The following is a 12,582-nucleotide window of genomic DNA, read 5'->3' as shown; positions in this document are numbered from 1 at the left end:
GTTGAGCACTTGTATGAGACCCTGGGTTTTAGTTTCATGCCCAGTACCACAAGTAATAGAAATATTATTTCTATTAGAAATATAGTAGTTTTCATATGTAATAATTACTAAATATTGGTTATATTAATGGGAAAAAATTATGCTTTAAAATAATGAGGTAAACCCAGTTTGTGGTCATGGTCAGTGTTTGGAGGAGGGCTTAATTTGTATTTCATATTACATATATCAAACACCAAGAAGTAAACCTCAGAAGTTTTGGTAGTCTGAAAAGGAAGAGGCCCTGTCTTGAGCATGAATGCTGATGGAGCTACACCTGAAAGCCCTACAGACAGTGACATAAGGAAAGCCAGCTGTCAGGGTAGAGTAGGAGTAGGAAGAAGAATGGGAGGTAGAAAGCAGGCAGGTAACAGAGTTCTAGTCTCAACATTACATGTAGAAGCCTGGGATGTGTCCATCTAAAGTTACAGTTGTTAGCAGTTAAATATTCACTGAGCTTTTGAGTTTTTTGAAAAACATTTGATAAGATGAAGATTAGTGTGAGTTCCCCCAACCCTTTGTCTGATATTGTAGTCCTGTTTTAGGTTTCAACAGAATATGGAAAGATGGGATTAGTTAGAGTGGCTTACCAGCTATAGTCCAGCTAATTCAACAATGGCTGTCTATCAGTGGAAGTCCCAAGAATTCAGTAGCTATTCAGTCCATGAGGCTGGATGTCTGAGCTAGTCTTCCATATCTGTCAGACTCCTAAAGAATAGGTTCTACTGCCAGCAAAGAAACGGACTCGCCAGTGAGAGCAAACAAAAGAGAGCACATCCTTCCTCCATGTGCTTTATGCAGGCTGCTAGCAGAAGGTGTGGCCCAGTTGAAGGTGGGTTTTCTCACCTCTGAAGTCTTCCTTACTTCAAATGAGTCAAGAAAAATCCCTCACAGCCAGCCACTTGGGTTTCAGTTAATCACAGTCGTAGTCAAGTTGACAACCAAGAATAGCCATCACAGGCCCTAAGATGTATTTTCTGGAAAAGGGGAAAAAAAACTTCCAACTGTTCAGATAGGAAAATTGTTTTTTAGGGCTGGCAAGGTGGCTCAGTAGGTAAAGGTTTCTGCCTCCAAGGCTGATGTCCTGAGTTCAGTCCCAAGGACCCACATGGTAGGAGAGAACTGAGGACTCCTGTTCTCTGTTGTGGTAGGTAGTTAATCTTAGTTGGGAATTTCTACCCTGCCTTTGGTTACTCAGTTCCCAGATAAAAGAAGCACAACTTTTATATATGTGATAAGCCTTAATCAGCACTAGAGAGGGACAGAGATCTACTCGCCACACTGTTTTGTCTACTTCCCTATCATTAATCCCAAGTTAAAACTAGGTATATTTTATCTGGGCTGCTCTTAACCACAATTGATCAGCCTTGGTGGCCCTACCCCACGACCTCTCTTCCTCTTTTCACCTGTTCTCTCTCCCCTTCCTGGTTTCTGCCTCCAACTCCAAGCCTGGGAACCCAAAGGCCCCACCTATCTCCTGCTATAGGCTGTAGGTAGTTTTTTTCACCAATCAGGGGTAACGAGGAGTAAGGTTACCTAGCATCATCTCTTGTCCCTGTAGGCATCCAGGCATTAGAGGCCGGAATTTAGCAATACATAGCAAAAGACCAAGCCTCAACATTCCTCTAATTTGTTATCTGCCTTCCATATGCACCACAGCTCACACACACACACACACACACACACACACACACATACACACACACACACATACACACACACACACACACACACAAGTTGAACTGGAAAATCCTCTTGGTAAGTAAGCAACTGAGCTATTAATCCTTAGTTACATTCTACCAATAGTAATTTACCCAGTATTTAGGCCCTCCTTTGCTTTGCCCTTTGGGTACAACATTTCCTTAACCCCCGACTGCTGTCATCATGATTTTCCCTCCCTCACAGATAGAAGACTATACATCCAACTCTTACTCCTCATTCTCTGCAACTAGTATCTTTTCAGCCTTTTATGTGTATCTCGCTGGCGTGCCTACATTGATAAAACTTCATCCCATTCACAGCACAAACTGCAACTGAATTACAGTAATTTAAAGTATACTGGATTTAGTCTTTGTAAGCATCTGCATAATTGTATTTCACTCAAGAAAGGTAAAGCCAGAAACTCACTGAGTGTGCATAACAAATCCCTAATCCTATAGATTTCAACAGGTCAAAAAAAAGATGTTGAGATATCTCACTGACTTCTTTCAGCTGGTTTGGTTAGTAGATATCTTTAATTGTCTAGAAAGATAATGATCCACAAATAATTAAATTATGCCCTAGGTATTCTTTTCCAGTTGTCAGTATAATAGTGTGTGATGGACTTGAAATGTCAAATAGGACAAGCTTGGATTTTCCCCAAGGCTTTAGTCTAGCTGAGATAAGTTCAATTCTATCAAAAATTAATTAATCATAAAACACTTATACCTATATTTATTAAATCTTACAGTTTGGTTTTTATATGTATAGTCAAATTATGAATCAATCACAGTTTTATATCTTACATTTCATAATGATAACATCATTAAACTAATTAGATAACAAATTCTTAGAAACAAATTGGATTTACCATGTAATTATTTTCTTTTAGAAGAGGAAGGAACAAAAGGATTAAGGGTGCCATGCTTAGGAGTAGCTGCAAAGCAAATAGGATTCACTGTGTTTTATTTGTTTGTTGCATTTTGTTTACATTTGGTTTAGTTTTGCTTTCTTTTTAAAGAATCAAAGAACATAAAGTTAGGTGGGTAGGGAAATGGGGTGGGATCTGGAAGGAGTTGGAGAAGAAAAATGGGATCAAAATATATTACATGAAGTTCTCAAGGAAAAAAAAGAACTGCAGAGAAAAGACTCAGATGCTGATGTAAGTGACACACACCACAACTGGGCTTTCACAGGAACAAAAGCTGTACCAACCTCAAGGGCCATTCCAGTCCTCAATGACTGGCATTTGCCATGCAGCTTTTGGTTTTTTAATTCAAATTCATTCCTTTGCTATTGCAAGTACTCATTCGGGGAAACAAAGCATACAAAAATTCTGCTGTTGCTTCTAATAGAGGAAGAGAAAAAGGAAACAAAAATGAACAGCTAAAATAATGGTTCTGAACTGTTGGAGGTGCAGACTAGACAACAAGGTACAGGACACTGAGGAGGGACAAAGGGTGAGACACTTTCTAAACTGGTGTGCTGAGCCTGTAACTATGGTACCTTGTGTGTCCCAGGGTATTTATGAGCACAGCCAACACAATTGTTGAATATAGTATCCTATCTCATCAAAAGGTTGTGACACTTTGGTTGTCTCTGTCGATTCCACCATTATGAATTTGAATTCTGACTTTAGCAAAACTTAATTAACAGTGAGAAGGATACCAAACTGTAGTAGTTGGCCTGTTTCAAACGTTGTTTCGGCAGTACAGGGTAATGGTATATTTGGCTTTCCTCTGAGTGACAATTTGAAATCTATGTTGGTCTCTTTCTATGTTGTGGTGCAAGACTAACTTTTTGAACCACCTAGAAATATCACTTAATGTAGAAGTCAAATTGCAAGCTCAATGCTATGAAGTCATGTCCTTTTGCAAAACATTAGTATTTTAAAGAATGCAAAAGAAAACTTTGTTCAACATTGTACCTGTAACTTTAACTTTTTTAAATGATATTTTTAATGATGGTTTTAAAACATTTTAACCTTTATAAATATATATATATATAAAAAACTCATCGCCCACCAGTGGTAGTGGAAAATAAAGAATATAGGGGAAGTGGACCTGTTTAGAAAGGATCTTTGGAGCAGCTCCCATCTGTGCTGTCCAGAAATTGGCAGTTCAGTTCACAGGTTAGCAGGCGGCAGCAGCTTGATTCACTCGCAAACACTTCACGGACACACCAGTAGTCCAGTTTGATAGAGCTGGGTTAGCAACAGTGGTGACATGACCTATCAGAGACAGGCAGGCCTCAGCCTCAGCTTGAGTCAGCAAGAGGGACTAACAGGAACACCAGGATAAGTTCTCAGCTGTGCCTGTCTCAGCAAAAATGTGAGACCCACAAGCGTTGCACAGCGAGCTGTACTAGCAGCCAAGCTCTCTCTGACAGTCTGGAGAGCTGTATTTATATCCTCTAAACATTATGTGCCCTCTGCGTGTCTTGTCTAGCACCACTCTTGCCTCAGCATGAGCCTTGCCTCAGTACTTGCCTGAGTCCTTGGAAGCAACAACAAACTGCAGCACACCACCAGAAGTGTTTTGGTGTGTTTTCCTCTATGGCATCCTGACAATTGTAGCTCAACTATGTAATGTAAGGTAGACCAGTATATGTGTGTCGTTAGTAAAGAGTCTCTTATCATGTGCCCTTTTATGTGTTTGTTCTAGTAGAACATCCTCTCTCCTGTGTCTTTTTCAGTGAAACATTTTTTTTTTATGAGTCTGTCTTAGCATTTTACACTTAGGTCTATTTTAACTATGTTTTTTATGTGTTAGCTTCCGTAAAGCCTCATAGTCAGAATCATCATCACCAAGGTCAGAGGACCAGCAGGTGGCATAAGCCTGAACAATTCCTCTTTGCTATTAAAAGGGGACATTTTTTGAATAACTACAAGGTTCCTTTAATTTGGTTGTATTTCTTTCCCTCTGCACACTTCCTTTAGCTTCATGATATGCTAGATCTTAGTTTCTGATGCTCCTCTGGTTGAAAGCGCAGGTTCCCTGGCTGTGTTAGATCACTCAGTGTTTCCCAAATCGGACCGTTTTATCTTTTGTCCTTTCTGTGAACTCTTTGATCTGATCTGTTTTCTTCTAGCTTCTAGCAATGGGTCTTTTCCACCCAGGATTCTGTCGTCTTATCCCCACTGCTTAATGAAAAGTGGTTTTAGAGCTGCTCGCAACAATGCATCTGGTGTCTCCCAGTACTAAATATGTTCCCTGGGGAAGTTGTGCTGAAACTAGAGGGACTCAACGAAATGACACTCGGGGAAATTTGCAAGCCATGGCCTTTTTCTTCCCAAAGCTCAGATCCACTGAAGTATTAATATGAATTAAAGGCAAATTTGGAGGTTATGCTATTTAGATATGCTTAGAAACTGAAGCTTCTAAACTATGGTTTGTCTAAGAGCTGAGAACATAGCCCACTGGTTTTTAATTGATCAGTGATGCTTTAGAGATGTCTGCTCAATATTCCTTGGCTTAGATGTTAACCATAAAGAATTTCTGTGTTTCTTATCTTCTTTCTGGAATGAAGCACACTTTATTCTTCAGAATTTGCCTAATTATGCCCCTTTCCACCACTGAACTTGAAAATAAACAGGAAGTAGATGGCAAAGTAGCTTGAAAAAGTGTTTGAGTGATCTTGTTCTAAGAGGAAGCAGGATTAGTTTTTGTTTTTCCTTCTGTTTCTTCATATAATGGTTCCAATAATTACAATTATATATGAACATTTCCCAGCCTGATATTTTAAAGCAAATTGGTTTTGATATCTAAAGATGTCATTCAGTTATATAAATAATACAGTAAGTAATATGTATTATAGTTAAGGGACACAACAATATAATCATAAATTTTAGGAAGAACTTGTTTAATACCTTTTATTGTTGAACTTCAGTGATATTTGTAGTTAAGCAAATGCCTTTTCTTTCTAATGTTGTGAATCATACCAGTCATAATTCTGTGGTGTTATATAAAATCCAACACCAAATTCAGAGGTTTACATCAACAACTATTTATCTATATGTTAGTACAGAGATTTCATTTCATAATGGGCTTAGATCTGTGCCACCCCTTTCATTCTGGGCATATTCTTGTGATAGATGGTAGATGCAGAGTAAGTCAGTCACAGAAATTTCTTATGGCCAGTACCAAAGGAGAAGGGGCACCACCCAGTCCACTTGGAAGGAAGTGATCAGATGCGCTCTGTATCAGTCACAAACCTGCCACAGATTTAACCAGATTAACTGGTGTGTCTATGTTTCCCAGCTAGCCCTTCCGTTGCACTGCTGTGGTCTCTCCTTCACATTGTCGTTACAATACTGATTGTGTGGAACCCCAGTAAGCTTATAATAGTAAAGCCAAGGCTGTAAAATAGGCTTGACTTTTTGTTAACTAAATTTTACCCAAAAACCTTAATACACTGTTCTGTTAACTTGACTGCAGTTACTTTACTGAAAAACTGTTCCTGTTCTTTCCAGCTCAATCTGTAATCTTAATTTACAATGTACATTTCTGAATAAACCAGCCCAGCATGGCCTCATCTATCCATTGCACCTCACCAATTCAGTAAAAAAGTGTATGTGTGGGTGTGTGGTTGTGTGGGTGTGTGTGTTGTCCTTTGATCTGTGAGGGAATGATGACAATGCCTTATATCTCAAGTGTCTATTAACAATGTCTCTGTCTTTAAGACACTTTTGTACAGAGACCAAATCTTAAATTAACATGTTTCTTTCATCAGTGTCTTATTCTCCTGGTTTGACATTTGGATTTTAATTCTTAAAAATTACATGATTTGGTAAACCATAATGTTTAGAGTACATTTCCTTCCTTCTTAAGAAATAACTACATATCATCAAGATAGCTATCTGAATGTATTAATCCGTGTAAAGAAATGTTAGAAGTGTGACCAGATTGCATTTATAAATATTATTATAACACTACTGTAAGTTGAGTAAATAGCACAGCACATCAGTGCAGTTTAGAATGGCTCATTTATCAGTCAAATACATTATTCAGAAATAATTTATGACAGATTTTCAGGTTCTATAGAGATGATACAAATAAGTGGGATGAAAATACCAATTTGGGGAAGGTCTAGAATATTAAATAATAATGAGATGATATCATTATTGAATATGAATTATGGCACTTTCCCACATTATTTAGTTACCTTTAAAAAAAAAGCTGCCTAAGAGACAGTTTTGAAATAATGAAACCTTACTGCATAAAATCAGTAACCACACCCAGCCACCCCTCTCGAATTATATGGAGAATGTGTGGTGTTTTAGACACTATCTCATCTTGTCTACAAGGCAGCATTGCTTAGTGACTCCTCTGTAATTGTCTTGAAGTGCTGATTGAGGTTTTTACTATTTAGCTTTCTCTCATATGAATTGTAACTCGGTGTACAGTGGTTACTAAATTTCCCTGTGACTCCATATCAGCTGTCAAGTTCTGCAGGGCTACTTACATTATTTTCATGTTTGCAACTGTATAGGAGAAGTTTTGAATTATTTTTTAGTTTGTAAAATATAATCACATTAGGCCTCATGCTGACTTCTAACTCCTCCCACAGTCTCCCAGTGTTGTAAAATACAGAGTTCCTCCTTAGGCTTAGTGCATCACATGGCACCCCTCCTTGCTCTTGGTACACACTGCCCTTGGTTCTCCCTTGTAGGATGATGTCATTATACAACAAAATGGGTCAAGCCTATCATTGGATGGGAAGGTAGGCAGAGAAAAGTCTAGAAAAGCGTAAGAGGAGGAGAAAGTAGAAGATTTGAGTGGAGGCAACATGGAAGCAGATGTGGATGTTTCTTTGGGCTCATCTCTAGATAGATAAGGTTGTTATGATTATTTCTAAGGGTTTCTATGGGTCAGTTTATCTTATTTAAGTGGGTAATTTATATCTTTGTCAACTGGTTGTAAACTTATTGTTGTGTAGAGGGATTGTAGGTTGAGAATTCAACATATAAACCTGTTTGGTAAGTTAATGATTGTGGAGTCATGTTTGTACCAGGTGGTGTAGGAAAGTGAGTGAAAACAACTTGCTGGGGCATTTGTTAGGCCACCTGGGACAGAAGCAGCAGGGGCCGGTGGAGTGAACCTTGCCTGAGTTCTTAGAGGCAGCATGGAGCCGCTAAGATAGAGATATCCCTCAGTGCCCTGTGACCTTAAGGGAGCCAGCACCAGCATGATATAAAAGGTTACCATCTTTTTATATTTAGCCCTCCACTTCTTGGGTCTCATGAATCCACTATCTGGCAAGCTCCTCCCCACAGCTGGAATAGGAACTTTTTATAGAAGCTCCTCCTGGACATACGGTCTAAAATGGCCTCCCTCTGGTGCTCTCCAGTTGATAACACTGTATCACTGACTCTGTAGTTGCCCTTTTCTTGTGTAGTTCTTCTCTTCTCTGTTGATATAGACATATAATGAAGACAAAGTACCAAGTACTTTGACAAGAGAAATTATTCAGATATTTGTATAACAAGTTAATAAATTGATATTTTTTATTCTTTAACTTCAAAAATTAACCTCATAGCAATTCAGCTTTCATTTTAATTTGATTTGTGAGTGTCTTAGTTAGACTTTCCATTGCTGTGATCAGACACTTTGACCAAGGCAACTCTTATAAAGGAAAACATTTAATTGATTCAGTCCATTATCATCATGGTAGGAAGCATAGCAGAGTGCAAGCAGGCACAGTGTTAGTAAGGAACCCTAAGAGACTGTTCTACACTGGGTATAGCTTGAGTATATGAGACCTCAAAGCCCACCCACACAGTGACACACTTCCTCCAGCAAGGCCACACCTACTCCAACCAGGCCACACCTCCTAGAAGTGCCACTCCTATGGGCCAAGCATTCAGACACATGAGTCTATGGGGACCAAACCTATTCAAACCATCACAAAGAGAGAGAAAGTATTATATTTTGAGACTGACTTAAGGACCACACAGTTAAGAGTTCTAAGTTGTCTTTACACAGTTGTACTATGTTTCTCATGCGCACATAATTGATTTTATTCTGATTCATAGCTAAAGTAACTTAAGTATTTTTAAAACTTTATGCCATGTAGTTGGGTCATTGTTATATTCTTTGTACATTTTTCCTAATATGTATTTTATGTGGTAACTGCTGTAGTTGTGTAACAGAATAAAGAACATTCTGTGTGTAGCCAGAGCCAACAGGGTATCTGGAACAAAAACCTGCCATTTGCCATTTGGTTAAAACTTATGTGCAGAACAGTCTAATCCAGAGTTTATTACATTACTAAACTTATTGACTAAATAATTTGCCACTGTCATAAAATATGGGACAAAAAGCCCAGGTACAAAATAAGGTGTGGCTGACCCTACAATTTTTTTCTATTATATTTGGGGATTTTTTTTCCTTATAAAAAGTTAGAAGTTTATTTTACTCCTGTTTTATCTTTTTTTAATCTTTGAATTTATATTTGATACCTGTTATTGTTGTATTATTAACTTCTTCATTTTTGTGTAAGGATTATACATTTTGGAAAAAATTGAGTATCTGCTTTTAATTATTGTTGAATACTTGAACACAGAAGTTAGTTGGAAATAACTTATAAATTAAAAACTATAACTAGATGGGCATAGTGGCACACACCTTTAATCTCAGCACACAAGAGGCAGGGGAAGGCAGATCTCTAGAGTTCAAGCCAGCCTGGTCTGCAGAGTGAGTTCTAGTCTAGGTAAAGCCTACGTAGTAGATGCTGTCTCAAATAACAAACAAGAAAAGTATGTAACTAAAAACTAGTTTACTTCTTAGACACACACAGTTCACTTCTTCAGTAGTGCCATAGAACTAGGAAAACTGAAGAGTAACAGATGTGAACAGCCTAAGGACAGGAAATTGCTGAACACAGTTAAGTTGCCAGAGTCACCACAGGCAACAAGTTCCTTCGGTTTTTACCAAACACATAATTTGAAATGATTATGTGTTTATAAAAACACAAAGAATAAAATAATCTGTTTATAATCTGTACTTTGATATTCACAAATATCTCAATGTTAAAAGTTGAATGTAATTTGATGTTGTAAGTTATAGAAATTATTTTGTAAACCAATATATATGATTAAGATAACCTAGACTATTCTAATTCGACACAAGATTGACACCTAGTTTTTCTTCTCTTAGAAATCACATGTCATGTAATACATCTAATATGTTAAATGATTTTTTTTTAATTTTACTTAATAGACCTCTCCTTAACAGTCCTGATTTAATAGTAATGGAATTTTACTTTATATAATATTTAAATGCTAATTAAAGGAAATAACTTAGGAAAAATATGAGATCTGGTTATGAAAATTGATAACAAGAAAGAGATGGCTCAGTTTTCTTGCTGCTCTTGCCAAGAAGAGCTGAGTTTGGTTCCCATACCCACATCAGGCAGCTCACAACTGCCTGCCACTCTAGGCTCCATGAGTACCTGCACTTAAAAGTGCAAATGCACACAGACATATACATAATTATAAATAAAACAGGTCCTACTTAAAAGAAAAATTATGAATCTTTAAATCTTCTTGAAAAACACAAATGACCCAGTTTGGATTGCCTGTTGAAGCCTTGAGGTTTACTGCAGCCATATTCTGGGAGCACTATTCCTTTACTGCAGCCATATTCTGGGAGCACTATTCCTTTACTGCAGCCATATTCTGGGAGCACTATTCCTTTACTGCAGCCATATTCTGGGAGCACTAGTCCTTTACTGCAGCCATATTCTGGGAGCACTAGTCCTTTACTGCAGCCATATTCTGGGAGCACTAGTCCTTTACTGCAGCCATATTCTGGGAGCACTAGTCCTTAACGGGTTAAGAAGCTCTAAATATCAAATCTTTGTAAGTTTGTGGGTCAACAATTTCTAACCAGAAGTTAATTATTCGTTACTTTTTTATTGCAAATATCTTGTTTTCAAACAATATATTATGATTGCAATTTTCTCTTCCCCTTCTCTACCCAACATCTCCCCACTTCCCTCACATCTGGATCTCCCCACTTTCTGTCGCTCCTTAGAAAATAAGCAGGCATCTAAGGAATAATATTAAAATAAGGTACAATAAAATAAAATTAAAATAAATCAGACTAGGACAAAACAAAAAGATAAAGAGCCAAAGAAGAAACACAAGAAATACATAGATACAGAGGCATACATTAGTACATGCAGAAATCCATAGATACAGAGACACACACATTAGTACATGCTAGTACATGCAGGAATCCATACATACAGAGACACACACATTAGTACATGCAGAAATCCATACAAACAGAGACACACACATTAGTACATGCAGGAATCCATACATACAGAGACACACACATTAGTACATGCAGGAATCTATACATACAGAGACACACACATTAGTACATGCAGAAATCCATACAGAGACACACACATTAGTACATGCAGGAATCCATACATACAGACACACACACATTAGTACATGCAGGAATCTATACATACAGAGACACACACATTAGTACATGCAGAAATCCATACATACAGAGACACACACATTAGTATATACTGGTATTTATAGGATGATGTCATTATGCAACAAGGCAGGTCCAGCCTGTCATTGGATGAGAAGGAAGGGTAGGCAGGGAAAAGTCTAGGAAGGAGAATGGAGGAACAGGGAGAATCAAGATGGAGCTGGAGAAGGAGGATCTAGATCCAGGTGGTCTTAATTGGCAATAGGAAGATAGGAATATTTTCATAGGTTTCTATAGGTCAATTTGTCTTGTCTAGGTGAGCAGTTTATTTCTTTGTCAACTGGTTGTAAGCTTATTGTGTGGATGGATTGTAGATTGAGAATTTAACATATAAATCTGATTGATAAATTATTGATTATTGAGTCATGATTTTACTGGGCTGTGGGGAATGTGAGCAAAGTTCCTGTCTGGCAGGGAGACAGCTGGGAGAGGGTGGCTTGCAGACTGGTAGAGAAACAGCCTGCACGAGTGGATCTGGCTCAGTAGCCCACGGCTCCACGTGGATGTGCATGGAGTGAGAACACGTGGGAACTGGTAGAGTCAATCATTTCCCCCCACCCCCAAAACAGGTATCTGTAAAAACTGTACCAGAAGCCATATACATATGCAAAGGACTCGTAAGGCTTTAAAAAAAAACAAGAAAAGAAATGCCCTAACATAACATTATAAGACAAAGAACCTCCAGAGATACTGTTGAGTTCAGTTTGTGTTGGCCATTTAATTGCTGGGCATGGGGCCTGCCCTTAAAGGTGGCTTTAGAGAAGGTTAACTTTTCATTTATAAGTGTCTAGCTTCTGGTTGGAAGATTGGGGCATATGTCCTCTTCTCCTTTCAGCTCTAAGACGACCACTGCAAACCTGGGCAGGCCTGATGCGTACTGCATAAGTCTCTGGGAGTTCATATGTGGCTAGCCCTGATGTGTCTAGAAGGCCTTGTTTTCTTGGTGTCCTTCATCCCTTCTAGCTCTTAAAAATCTTTCTAGTTTCTACTCCACCGAGGGATTTGATTGAGACATCCCATTTAGAACGGAGTATTCCAAGATCTCTCACTCTCTTGCACATGGTCTGGCTCTGGGTGTCTGTTTTTTTTCCCCATATGCTGCAGAAGGAAGCTTCTCTGATGATGGCTGAACAAGGCATTGATCAATGAATCAGCAAACTTTCATTAGGAGTCACAGTGTATCACACAATATACACCCTTTTGCCCACAAATCTTTACTTGCAAATGTTCATTGCAGTGAGTCATTGGTCTGGTTTGAGGCCCTCTAGCTTCTGCTACACTATCAATAGTGGATTCTCATCCAGACTTCTCTCAGATATTCTGTTGTTACCAG

General features: G+C 38.3%; 1 protein-coding gene across 3 annotated transcripts in view; it reads left to right on the top strand.

Annotated features, from left to right (window-relative positions):
- The window catches only part of SIK2 (salt inducible kinase 2), a 95,456-nt gene that overhangs the window by 42,199 nt on the left and 40,675 nt on the right, over positions 1-12,582 (top strand). The window contains exon 1 of one of the 3 annotated variants that reach the window (XM_080930119.1): positions 4,193-4,328. The exons of the other annotated variants lie outside the window; for them this stretch is intronic. The gene's annotated coding sequence lies outside the window, so the exon portion shown is untranslated. Of the gene's footprint in view, positions 1-4,192; positions 4,329-12,582 lie in introns of those variants that run through there. 3 annotated transcript variants of the gene reach the window in all.

The sequence above is a fragment of the Micromys minutus genome (assembly GCF_963924665.1).
Source record: "Micromys minutus genome assembly, chromosome: 16".
Lineage (NCBI taxonomy): Eukaryota > Metazoa > Chordata > Mammalia > Rodentia > Muridae > Micromys > Micromys minutus.
Note: the sequence above shows the minus strand (reverse complement) of the source record. Positions and strands in the feature narration are given on the sequence as shown.